We start from the raw sequence: 14,179 nt of genomic DNA on the forward strand, positions 1-14,179 counted from the left end.
AAAACTTCTTTGCAAAGTTGCTTTATGCAGGGCTTCCCTTGTGGTGCAGTGATTCAGAGTCCGCCTGCTGATGAAGGGGACACGGGTTCACACCCCGGTCTGGGAAGATTCCACATGCCGCAGAGCGGCTGGGCCCGTGAGCCAAGGCCGCTGAGCCCGCGCGTCCGGAGCCTGTGCTCCGCAATGGGAGAGGCCACAACGGTGAGAGGCCCGCGTACCGCAAAAAAAAAAAAAAAAAAAGTTACTTTATGCAATGTTCAAAGTTCTCTCCTCCACTTTCTCTACCCATCAGCCCAAGATATATTTTCCATGTACCTATTTGTCTACCTACTTCCTATCTACCTGATTCTCGTGTGTGTGTGTGTGTGTGTGTGTGTGTGTCTGTGTGTGTGTGTCTGTGTGTCTGTGTAAACTACTTTTGGTCAGTTCTTCTGGGTTTTTAAAAATGGCACTATTTGATTATATCCTCCTCTCTATTGCATGTCTTGAGTTGATCTCTAATTTTCTTATCCTCTCCGCGGTCTGGTCCTTTTCTTTGTGAGCCTTCTATCTCTTTTGAGGTTGGAAAGGGGTAGTTATCTTGCTGTGTGGGATGGAAGAAAGGGCCTGAGGTGCTAACCGCAATCTGTAGATGCCCACCCATCTCGATTGATTCAGCCTATGTCCCACCCCCAAATTCTGAACTTCAACCTGGCATTCAGCCTGGCTCACTTCTGTCAGTAGCTTCTCTATAGGTGGTCGGGTTGTCACTTTCTCCATTCTCTAAATCAGTTTCCACTACTCCACTCTCACTGTCCATTTTCCGGGAATGTGTTGTTTTCTCCTGTCTGTAATTGTCTCCTGTTCTATTCTCTTTATCCTTGTGGGCTTATAACTTTCCTATTTGTTTTAAATTCATTTACTCTCCTTTTAGTGGGGCTTCAGGGGAGAGGAGGGATCAAGACACATGTTCAATCTGTGCATTTGGTCAGAAGTTCCCTGTAACACGTTTTAAAAAATAACAGCCCTGTAAGGTATGGAATAGTAGGCTTGTTTTACAGATAAAGATACTGAGTCTCAGTGAGATTCAGTAAATTGCCTAAAAGCTCACAGCTAAGCACCAGAGCTGTGACTCAGACCTATATTTAACTGAGTCCAAAGCCCACACCCTTCACCAGTACAGAATCCTACCTGCAGTAGTCACCTGGGCAGAGGTCAGATGACCTCTGGTGGGGATGGTCCTAAGAAGACATGATTCAGGTAATGCAAGGTCTAGACAACCCTAAGGCCTCTTCCAACTCTGGCTGTGATATTTGCCTTTGTTTTTTTGATAATCAAAGCAAATGGGTCACAGGGAACTTTTTAAGCAAAGATAATTGATTTATATCATTATAGCTGAAGCATTAATTAGTACTCAATTAAAACCATAGGGAAGGGGAAAAAAAGCAGAAAAGTCCACTGAGGAATCCACAGTACCCAATTATACATTTAGCTACAGATACAATCAGCTCGTTGCTACACACAAAGAGGAAAACATATTTGGGCAAGTCCTCTGTGACGCCTCCACTTAAACGCCCTATGTCATAGAGCCTCCTGACATATAGCATTCAGCCAAACCCACTCAAGGAATGAGTTGTATACGATTTGTTTATTTTAAAATTCACAGCTTGACATATATATTTGGATACGTGATCATCTTGTCTGTATTAAAACAATGCAATGCAAAATATAAGATGTGCTACTTGAAGTATCCCCCAAAAAAAGCTGGTGACAGAAATGGCAGCCATAGGGACCCCAGTAATGAAAGTCTGACTACCGCATCCTTCAGAGGGAGTGCACACACATACATAGTATGAGCTCTTATATAACTTTACTCAGATGTTATCAAGAATAAGTTAATCAATTAATAACTCATCAGGATGAGGCGAACAGAAGAAAGTATAATCTGAAAATTGCAATACATTTGGAAGTGGAAGCCAACCTGAATATATGAGAAGAAAACAATTAAAGACCTTGTAGGTTTGTTCTAAATTTTGAGACCGCTCAAATTATGGAAGTCCTTAAAAGACAGATCAAGGAACATAGATTTTTCCTTTTATTATTTTTATTGTACCTTATATGTTTAATGTAAAAATAACTAAGAAAACATGAACTGGGAAAATAAGACTGAAATAAAATTACCCCCAAATCTTACTGCACAGTTAAATTATTGATGCATAGCTTTAATCTTTAAAGCTCTGGAATGTATATGCTATTTTGTAAATGCATTCTTCACCTAACACAGGATCCTGAATTTTTTCAGTGTCAGTAAATATGTGGCAGAAACTTCAAGGAGATCAGAAAAGGAAAAAATGTGGGGCAGTGATTGGTCAGGCCTCATGGTAGGTGGGCTTCTGCTGGGCCCTGAAGAATGTGCAAGGTTTAGGTAATCAGGGGGTGAGACTCTCCAGGCAGGGCAGCAAAATGGAAAACTGCAGAGAAGGGGAAAGGAGCAGGGTTCGCGGCCCAGTGAGGAGACCTCCCAGTGGGAGACAGCTGACTTCCTGCAGAGAAGGGTGAGTATGACTGGGGGAAGCAGGGACCCAGGCAAAGGGAAGGTTTAGGACAACTTTTCTTTATCTTCTCCAGGAACCAAACAGGGAGGAATGGGTTTGAATGGTAGCTCAGAAAGAGAATGGTGAATGTGATGTGCAGGAGTGAGAGGAAGGATTTTCAAGTGATGCTCTGAATTTGTTAAGACCCTCGTTGCTAAGTAACCGAAAAAGCCAACTGTACTAAAACAAAAAGGAGGGCAGATTTGTTCCAAGGATTTAAGGGTCCGCCAGAACGAAAGAGCTGGAATGCAACAAGGCCTCACTTGGGACCAGAACTCATAGCTGGTAGGCTGCAAGGACGCTGGCCTCCTCTGCTACTGTCGTTCATCTCTGCTCTCCTGACGGTCCTGCCATGTCCTTTCTCTGCAGGCTGCCTTGCTGAGTTGTCAGTTCCCACAGCAAATCTCAGGTACATGTGCTTCATGTCACAGTTCTTGCCACTTAGAAAGTTTTCCTCTCTGTCTCCTTCATTTCTTTATCCAGTCCCTACCTCCCAATGAGGGAAGCAAACCCATTTAGGTCAGTTTAAGTCAGCTCTACCCTTGGTCCAATCAACTGTGGGTTGGAAGGAATGGGGTAGAGTAATGAAATCCTAATGGGCTCTGGGATTCCACCCCAGAGAAGGAGGAACTGGATTGGGCTGAGAGGACACTCCATATGGTCCCTGGTGCATGCTCTCAACTCTTTCTGCTCCAGAAATAAGGGGATCTCTTATGTATTGGGTTAAAAAATCAAGATTATGCAAGTGCCCAAAACGACTTTGAGTATTATAACCAAAGAAAGACTTTTTCTCAACAAAAGGAAATATGGAACTCTGATGAGCTTGCAGGTCATTGAAAAACCTCTTAAAAAGGGCACATTGCCCACATGTGACAATATGAGCCTGAAACAACAGAAATGTAGGGAAAAAATAAAAATCACCATTAACTATGTAATGTAAAGTGATCTGCAACAAGAAAGACCAAGACTATTATAAACTCCAGAGAGAGGTCATATTAGGCATACAATGGTACACAAAATCTTGCCCTGCATGATGGCTTTATTTTCTTGGTTAAATCTAACCAAAGTATTTGCAGTGTCGTATGGTTTGGGTGTGGTGGTAGAAGCCTGGGTGAGTCACGCTGATGACCAATTGTATTCTTTTTCTCTATAGTGAAGAATTATGGTTTGCTCAGTGTATCGGCCCGGTCTAAATACTTTCTGCACATGCTTCAAGCAACAGTTCTTAATGGGTAAAAGACATGCTGAGAGAGGAAATGAGATGACTATTTTTTGAGTGGGAAGGGTAGATTAAGACATATAGAAAGGATAAGAAAATTGATTTGAAAACTTCTGTATCACAAGAATATAATAATTCATACGTAAAAGTTGATTCCTATGAACAACTTTGTCTTGGTAAATTCCAGACAGAAACAACGCATTAAAGGATTAATCTGGCTTTGTTAAGAATCTGAGGCAAGCTGTTTGCTGTTGAGAGAATTGGGCTGCTAAAATTTCTATCTAGAAAATTAACTTAATAAAAATGGTGTTTGTGAGTGAAGAAAAATGGAAGTTAGAGGGAAGCAGCCAGGTTTCAAGAATATAACTTAATTTCCAGGGATCCACTTGCCAGCCAGAATATTTAATTGCATGACTGATTCCTGTGTTGCCTCCAGGCCTGAGGGGTCATAATGAACATGGTACTATCCCAGGATGGGAACTACAGGACTTAGGGTTTGGGGTATCCATGACCATGAACACATCATCCCAAACTTGTTTCCCTGTTGCCTAGCAAATACTGGAGCTATTTCAAATAACCAGGCATTCTATCAGCACAAACACAAATGAAACAAATATCTCCATCAAGTTCATATTTCCTGAGGAAATGGAAAAGCACCCATTTTCAGGCATGAACACGTCAGGGCGAATTCTGCCTGCCAGTTCAGTCAGATACGTGAGTCTGGATTAGAGCTTTCCTAGAGTACTACTCAGTGGATCATCCTATGGTCTAGAGATCGTCCAGAATGCTGGCTGAATGGGGACAGATCTAAAACATTCATCAACTGGACAGGACATTGCTTCTGACTTGGGACCCAGCCAAAATTGGTTTGTCAATTGTCCAAAAGATACTCTATGGTTTAAAATTTTTCAATTACTAATGATGATATATGCAATGTAATAATTGCAGCCAGCATTGATTTGCACAATTATCATACACAAGGCACTAAGCTAAGTGTTTTTATATGTCACCTCACTCAATTATCAGAATAACCCTAGGAAGTAGGTATTATGTTTTATTATCCACAGGAAACAGATAAGGAAACTGAGACTCAGAGTGATTAAGTAACTTGCTCAAGGTTATGCAATCAGTAAATGGCAGAGCTGGGATTTGAACACAGCTGTGTGAAGCTAAAGCTCTTGTGTTTCGTGCACTTTGCTGTCTTGCCAAAACATGATGGCCTCCAGCAAATGGAACTGACGTTCACCTTGGTGTTTACTTGGCTCTGTTCTTTACTTCTCTATAGAAATTCTGAGTCAGTATCTATTTGTATGAAAATCTATTTCTAATTATTTTTAATATATATTTTTAATTTTAGAATAGTTTCAGATGCATGGAAAAGTTGCAGAGATAGTATAGAGAGTTCTTATATAGCCTGCATCCAATTTCCCCTATTGCTACAACTGCATGTTACCACGGTACATTTGTCACACCCAATGAACCAACATTGGTACATTACTATTAACTAAACCATACTTTATTCTAATTTCCTTAGTTTTCCCCTGATGTCCTTTTTCTGTTCCAGAATCCCATCCAGGACACCACACTACATTTAGTCATTACATCTCATTAGGCTCCTCTGTGCTATAAAAGCTTCTCAGACTTCCCTTGTGTTTTGATGAACTTGACACTTTTGTGGAATATTGCTTAGGTATTTGAAGAATGTCCCTCACTTTGGATTTGTCTGATGATGTTTTTTTTTAGTCTGGGATTATGAATTTGGGGGAGGAAGTTCCATAGAAGTGAGGGGTCATTCTTATAACATCATATCAGGAGTACTCACTATCAACATGATTTATCATTGATTACGTTGATCTTCATTGCCTGGATGTTGCGGTGTTTGTCAGGTTCCTCCACTGTAAAGTTACATTTTACACTTTTCTATACTCTTTGGAAGCAAGCGATGAGACACAGCCCACACTCAAGGGGTGGAGAGTTATGCTCAACTTCCTTGAGGAGGGAGTACCTACATAAAGTAGCTGGAGTTCTCCTGTATGGGATATTTGTCTCTTCTCTCCTACTTATTTATTTATTCAATTATTTATTTATATCAGTGTGAACTCAGAGATATTTACTTTATACTTTGGATTATATCTAACACTACACTATTTCTTTTGTTGCTCAAATTGTTCTAGATTTGGCCATTGGGAGCTCTTTCAGGTCAGCCTATGTTTCCCTTTGTTTCGTTTTGCTTTTGAACACTCCCTTACTGTCCGGCACTACAAGATGCTGCAGGCTCATCTTATGTATAACCTGCTGCAGCACTAGAAATTAGCCATTTCTTCAAGGAGTCCTGATTCCTTTTATTGGAAAATGGTATTAGAAACAAAGTTCTGGGGGTTGGGGGGTGTGTGATCATTGCTACTGAGGTGTCATAGCTTCTAGGATAGAGCTAGGAAATATGTGTATGTATACTAACCAATGTTTATATACAGATCTTTAATTATTACTGTATATTAAGCTTAACATGAGTTCATACTGATATATCCAACTCTAATCCATTCTACAGGGTCCATTCTAGCCTTCTCTTTTGCTTATCTGTAACTTTCAGCCCCAAAAGTGAGAAAATTGGATCTCATCATCTGCCACTATTTACTTATTTGTTCATTCCCAGCTTACATGTACAGTGGTTCCAGAATTCCTGATCTTTATTCCCATAAGGAACAGCTTTATCAACTACAGTACAGCATTTATGTGAAGTCCCCTTTGTCTTTAGTTAAAACAGTGCTTTCCATTGTATGTATGTGCCACATCTTCTTTATCCATTCATCAGTTGATGGACACTTAGGTTCCTTCCATGTCCTGGCTATTGTAAATAGAGTTGCAATGAATATTGTGGTACATGACTCTTTTTGAATTATGGTTTTCTCAGGGTATATGCCCAGTAGTGGGATTGCAGGGTTGTATGGTAGTTCTATTTGTAGTTTTTTAAGGAACCTCCATACTGTTCTCCATAGTGGCTGTATCAATTTACATTCCCACCAACAGTGCAAGAGTGTTCCCTTTTCTCCACACCCTCTCCAGCATTTATTGTTTCTAGATTTTTTGATGATGGCCATTCTGACTGGTGTGAGATGATATCTCATTGTAGTTTTGATTTGCATTTCTCTAATGATTAATGATGTTGAGCATTCTTTCATGTGTTTGTTGGCAATCTGTATATCTTCTTTGGAGAAATGTCTATTTACGTCTTCTGCCCATTTTGGGATTGGGTTGTTTGTTTTTTTGATATTGAGCTGCATGAGCTGCTTGTAAATTTTGGAGATTAATCCTTTATCAGCTGCTTCATTTGCAAATATTTTCTCCCATTCTGAAGGTTGTCTTTTGGTCTTGTTTACGGTTTCCTTTGCTGTGCAAAAGCTTCTAAGTTTCATTAGGTCCCATTTGTTTATTTTTGTTTTTATTTCCATTTCTCTACGAGGTGGGTCAAAAAGGATCTTGCTGTGATTTATGTCATAGAGTGTTCTGCCTATGTTTTCCTCTAAGAGTTGGATAGTGTCTGGCCTTACATTTAGGTCTTTAATCCATTTTGAGTTTATTTTTGTGTGTGGTGTTAGGGAGTGTTCTAATTTCATACTTTTACATGTACCTGTCCAGTTTTCCCAGCATCACTTATTGAAGAGGCTGTCTTTTCCCCACTGTATATTCTTGCCTCCTTTATCAAAGATAAGGTGACCATATGTGCATGGCCAGGACATGGAAGCAACCTAAGTGTCCATCTACAATTGAATGGATAAAGAAGATGTGGCACATATATACAATGGAATATTACTCAGCCATAAAAAGAAATGAAATTGAGTTATTTGTAGTGAGATGGATGGACCTAAAGTCTGTCATACAGAGTGAAGTAAGTCAGAAAGAATACCGTAGACTAACACATATATATGGAATCTAAGAAAAAAAAAAAAAAAGGTCATGAAGAACCTAGGGGCAAGATGGGAATAAAGACACAGACCTACTAGAGAATGGACTTGAGGATATGGGGAGGGGGAAGGGTAAGCTGTGACAAAGTGAGAGAGTGGCATGGACATATATACACTACCAAACGTAAAATAGATAGCTAGTGGGAAGCAGCCGCCATAGCACAGGGAGATCACCTCGGTGCTTTGTGACCGCCTGGAGGGGTGGGATAGGGAGGGTGGGAGGGAGGGAGACGCAAGAGGGAAGAGATATGGGAACATATGTATATGTATAACTGATTTACTTTGTTATAAAGCAGAAACTAACACACCATTGTAAAGCAATTGTACTCCAATAAAGATGTTAAAAAAGAAAAACAGTGCTTTCCAAAGTTACCTAGTTCTTTTAAAAAATTATTCTCTTATTATGAAAACAATATAGTTTTATTGTTGAATGTTTGGAAAATAGAGCAACGTTTAAAGAATTTTTCATTATCTTATATTAACTACTATTAACATTTGGTTCTGTCCCACTTTCCTCCTCTGTCTCTATGGATATATACATCAATACGGGTATCTCTCTACATGGAACTCTCTCCATATATGTATAGCTCTCTATGTTTATGTAAGTTATCAAAGGAGCATTGTAGTCAGCAGTGGTTATGCAGAAGATTTAGAAAGGATTCTGTAACCAATTTTTAAATTGAAACTTGATAAAAGCCAAGGGCATAGAAAATAATTCTAGTACATTTAAGTGGATCTAAAATACTTCCAACACATTTCTGTCTGGTGATCTAACTACCTGTAACAGTAGAACTTATGTCCTTTCAGTTGTCTAGATGTGAAACTGCCCTCATCTCTATTAATAGGACCTGAATAGCAATTACATCAAGACTAATCTCTCTAGAGAATGCCGTAAGGGCAACTATCCTGCTTTGTTGACCAAAAAGAAATCCCCAGCTATAGATACCCAATGTCATGCACCAAGTATCCCATTCCTCTATAAACACTTTGGCTCCTGATAGTACATGCTTGCCCACAGCTGAGGACAATCCACTAGCTCAAAGAGGAAGACTACAGAGGAAACTCCAAGAAAAGCCAACTTATTTTGTTCTCAGACATGATTTTGTATGTCATTAAAAACACAGATGAGTGTTTGGCTGAGGCTTCACATTTCTATTCCACAGAGCATGGAAGAGCTAACTGTGGCCTCCATAACTCTAGGGATAGATCGTAGTTCTTAAACACCTTGATCACAGGTGTGGGTCCCTGCAGTTCAAGCTTTATGAGCTTCCTGGGAAATCTCTCTCCTTTTGTACACCTTCATTGGTTTACAGCAATTTCATCTTTCCCAGATGCATAGGATGAATAGGTCTAAAAATTAGAGTTATATAATGTTGGTGGATGATTTATTGATACTGGACATGGATCAGGACCAAGAGCCAACACATGAATTGAAAAACAAAAGATGAAATAGTTCTCAAGAAGAATATAGGAGCCACATACCAGGCCCAGTGTGTCTAGAGAAGGGGAGAAGTCCTCAGCAGCAGGCTGGCCCTTTTTGGTAATAATCTCCCTGGGGGCTGTAGGAGAGAGAAGGAGAGGAAACTGAGAAGGGATAGAGAAATGCGTGGTAGTGAAAGGTTCCTCTGCAGCATATGTATGCTTTTTTCAGGAAGAAACCCTTGGAATTAGATGGAGCGGATATAAAATATTGAGACCTGTGAGTTTAAGAGACTCATGGAAAGTGAAAGTTTCCTTGGTGTTGATAATGGCCGTGAATAGGTTCACTGTGGGGGGATGTACAAGTTGGGCTCTTTATAGTGTTCTTTCTGGCTACCCCAGAACAGAGGGTTTGAGCCCAATGATCAGTTGATAAAGAAAGGAGGAAGTTTCAGCTGCCTTGTATTACCCCAACCTGACACTCTCTGGCACAAAATACCCAAGGTCTTTGGGGCAGTCTCTGGGATCCTCTGAAGGATGTAAAAGGCTTTTTTCTAAAGGAAGAGAAGCAATTGAGGTGTAGGGCCTGGTAAGGCCATCACTTACAGCTGTGCATCTCGTATGTGCATAAGAACACTCCAGAGAGGGGCCTTAACTCTCCCTTGCCAACCCTGTGCTCTGCCTGACACTCCATCTACTCAGGGAAGGTGACTTTTCCAGCTGGTCCACCCAGAGGAGAAGGCTGTCTCAGATCTGCATTAAAGCTTTACAAAACACAGTGGTGACCCAGGGGTCCAATCATCTTTCTCCAAGGCCCACTCACATTTCTCTTCACACTATGAACCCTGTATGTAAGTTTAACCTTTAAATTTTTAAACTTACTTAGGTGGACAGAATATTACATTATCATAATTTGCTTAAACAGTAAAATTTATTTATATTGTAAGATTGTTTTATCAAATAGAATGTCAACTAGTTATTAATAAAAAATAATAATCTGTATTTAGATGAGAAAAATGAGCTCTTTTATTGGGCTTATTTTGATGTTATTCTTTTGGGGAGATATCTTTACCCTAACTCTCAAAAGTTCATGAAGCCAGGCCAGTCTTTATCTGCTTAACGTTACTTTATGGTCCTGAAATTCCTTTGGTTACTGATCCTACAACAGTTCACCAGGGGAAGTTACTGGCAAGATGTGTCCCAAGAAGCTGAATTCATTTACTCCTGGACTAGGATTAGTTAAAATGGAATAATGGAATGCTAGAAAGCCACATTCCAGAAATTTCTGGTTATATGAGACACTCATGAGTTAAAAATCTCTGAGTAGCTGTGTGAATGTTCTAGATGAGTAGGCTTGGGTAAGCTACCTGGCCTCTGGGTGCCTTAGTTTCTCATTTGTGAAATGGAACTTATCTTATATGGTTGCTATGAAAATTAACTGAGAAAAGAAATGTAAAGTGTTTAGGATTGCACTCAGCACATAGTAAACATAGTAGTAAAACTACATTAGTATTAGTACAACTGCTGTTGTGCTGACCTAAGACATAATTGGCCAACCATTCAGCTTCTTTTAAAGATTACTCTTTGGTTACTCCTATAAAACTGTGTTATCTGCATAGGAAGGCTGCTCAGAGAGAAAGGGTATTTATTTACAACATTAAGTTGTGATATAATCCTGTTTTTACATGATTTTATATTTTGAGTCTCATTAATATATGGATATGAATGGCTGATTCATTTTGCTGTGCAGTAGAAGCTAACACAACATTGTAAAGCAACGATACTCCAATAAAAATTAGTTTAAAAAATTAATTGAAATTTTATTAAAAAACATAAGCAGCTCTTAACATATCAAAAGATGCTCATTTTAACTCATAATAAGAGAAAATAAAATTAAAATTATACCTCATTACCATTTTTTCTACCTCTCAGAACTGGCAAATGTAGCCAATTTCAATAACGGTGTATTGGTAAGAACATAGAGAAACAGGATATCAAATAATTACCAATATCTATCAAAATTCAAGTGTATCTAACTTTTGACCCATAGAACTTCTAGAAATGCATATTATAGACATATTTGCACATATACAAAATGGTTCTAGGAGTTTTTAATTGAAGTACTGCTTTTAATAACATTTTGGAAACAACCTAAATTTCTATCAATAGGGTATTCATTAAATAAATTATGGTGCATACAACCATAATAAAGAATGAGGAAGCTCTTATTGTATTACTATGGAATGGTCTCCAAGGTATAAAAAGCAAAGTGCAGAGCAATATGAAAAAGATGCAGCTATTTGGCTAAAAGGGGACAAAAAAGAAAAAAGATATGTATGTGCTTGAATATGTATTGAGTATCTATGGAAGATGCACAGGAAACCACTCATGTTAATTGTCTATTAGAGGAGGAACAGGTTAGCTGGAGGACAGGGTGAGAGGAAGAGTTTTTACTGTACATCATTTTACCTTTTTGAATCTTAAATTTGTAAATATATTGCACATTTTTAAAATAAATAATATAAAGTATACCTCATTGGTCAAGAGATGATCCTTACTCTCCCCAATTTTGGTGGTAGTTTTAAACATAGGCTTTGATGAAATCGTGGAAAATCTCAATTTCTTGAAGTTTAAGATTTTAGGTAAGAAATGAGGATAGTACTATTATTATTATCCTTTTACAGATAAGAAAACTTGAGTCATAGAGAGATCAAGTTGGGAATTTAAGTGGTTTTGACTTTCAAAATCCTACTTCTTACCCGTGGCTGTGTACCTGGACCAAACGGAATTTGACACTTCCAAGATTAAATATTAGTTATTGAGAAAAACCAGGGTCTTAGGAAGCAGGAGGGAGGATGAGATGATGATAGGAAAAAAGCAGAGGAAATTATGCCATTCAAGATTATCTCTTATGAGCCAGTTGAAGAATCTTCAACCTGAAGCAGAAGCAATTTTCTAACTCAGCACAGATGAAGGTAATTTACTATTTCAAAGAGGCAACTGAATGGCAGTAACCCAGTCTTGGAATAGATAGCGGAATGGATGGTGAGCCTCTCTTCCTGATATCCACTAGGATGGAAACAGATGCGTGGGGCTTAGGTCACAACAAGAGATACTTCAGTGTACTAAAGAAATGATTTTCTGATGTGGAGGTTGATTTGGAATTGTAAAGTTACCAAGGAGATCATATCTTCTGTATCTAGAAACTTTAAAATACAGCTTTAAATCAGCCTAGGACGACTTATACCTTACCCTGCCTCAGCCCAGAGAGATGGAGTCCATGCATTCAAGATCCCATGCAACCTCTTGATTTTATAAATAGTCCACAGTTCCCAATCAACTCAGAGGGTGACTGTATCTAAGTTTTCTTTCAATGTGTGCCTAGTAATATTTGTTCCTTCTAGACTCTCATCTCGCCCACTCAAAAACAAAACAAAACAAAACAAACAGTTTGGATTTGGAAACAAAGAGAATAGGGAAGGCTATATAATTTGATTCCACCTACTATTATTTCCCCGTAACGTCCCATCACAAAAGCCTACCTTAGGTCAAGGTGTTTTTTTTTATTTTTTGCGGTAAGTGGGCCTCTCACTGTTGTGGCCTCTCCCGTTGCAGAGTACAGGCTCCGGACGCGCAGGCTCAGCGGCCATGGCTCACGGGCCCAGCCGCTCCGTGGCACGTGGGATCTTCCCGGACCAGGGCACGAACCCGTGTCCCCTGCATCGGCAGGCGGACTCTCAACCACTGCGCCACCAGGGAAGCCCAGGTCAACATGTTTTAAATCTCCCCACCCTGCTGAACACCAAGACCCATTTCCAGGTACAATGTCTCTGCTCACATGGCTCTTCCAGCACTTGAGGCATTCTTTCTCATAGGCAATCTCTAATGTGTCATATTCTACTCAGTGTTCAAGGTCTCATTCTAGTCATAAAGCCTTTGAAGATCACCCTCTTCTCAGAATTTCTATGATACCTGAAGTCTGAATCATAAAGTTTACTGCTGAATTACACTGTGATACAATACCTATACTTCCAAATAGATTGCGAGTTCCTTAAGTAAAGAAACCTTGCCCAGTGCTTTTCTGTATCCCCCAAATTGTTGAGCAGTCAGAATGAAAATATTTGTTTTTAATCACACAAAATTTTGTAGGTTTATTTTCATCCTTGAGGTTTAATGAGCTTAAAAGCTCAAAAAGAGTAAAAAAAAATACAGTCCTGGTAGAATACCAGAAATTGGTCAAAAATGTAAACTATGTTGGTACAACACATCTCATTTCAGAGGGAGCACTACTGATGGTTTTTTACTAATGGGGTTCAGAATGGAGATGCCCTTAATGTTCAGGAAATGAGGCTGCTTCTATCCTCTCCAATCCCAGCTCTCTGGTCCCCTATTTCAAGATAAGAGTCCATTCTGCTTGACTCACTTTATCTGAAGTTTAAGTGTGGAAAGCATGCCGTATTTTGAAAAAGAAGGAAAGGGAGAAGAAACTAACATACATTAAGCATCTATTTGCAAGGGGCTTTATATACATAGTTTCAGATAATCATTACAACAACCGTGCATTGTAGAAACTGACTTTCATGAAACTTAGATAATGGGCATAGGTCAATGAATAAAAGAACAAAGATTTGAACCACTTTTATTCTTTCTGATTCGATTATAAAAGTTAAACTGATTTAAAAGCACAGTAAAAAGCTAAATGGAACATGCACACTCTGCTAAAAAAAATTGTGCACATTCTTCCAAAATCGAAACATTGCTTTGTGCCCTTACAGATGATAAGTTCATTATGTAGTCAGAGAACACGACCATAGTGTACACAGTATAATATTTGGTTTGCTCAAGGAACTTATACTACCAGGCTAGCCTGAACTCAGAAACACTAAGGGAATAAAAACATAATGTCTCTCCTTTTTTAAACTGGGGGAATTAGGTTGAGTCATGAGTTGTTCTAATTGGTTGGAAAGTTAGAGAAGAGATACACACTGGCTGTGATTAAAAGGAGA

This window comes from Aethalodelphis obliquidens, unplaced genomic scaffold (genome assembly GCF_003676395.1).
Source record: "Aethalodelphis obliquidens isolate GAN/ISIS:26980383/991018 unplaced genomic scaffold, ASM367639v1 scaffold4, whole genome shotgun sequence".
NCBI classification, from domain to species: domain Eukaryota; kingdom Metazoa; phylum Chordata; class Mammalia; order Artiodactyla; family Delphinidae; genus Aethalodelphis; species Aethalodelphis obliquidens.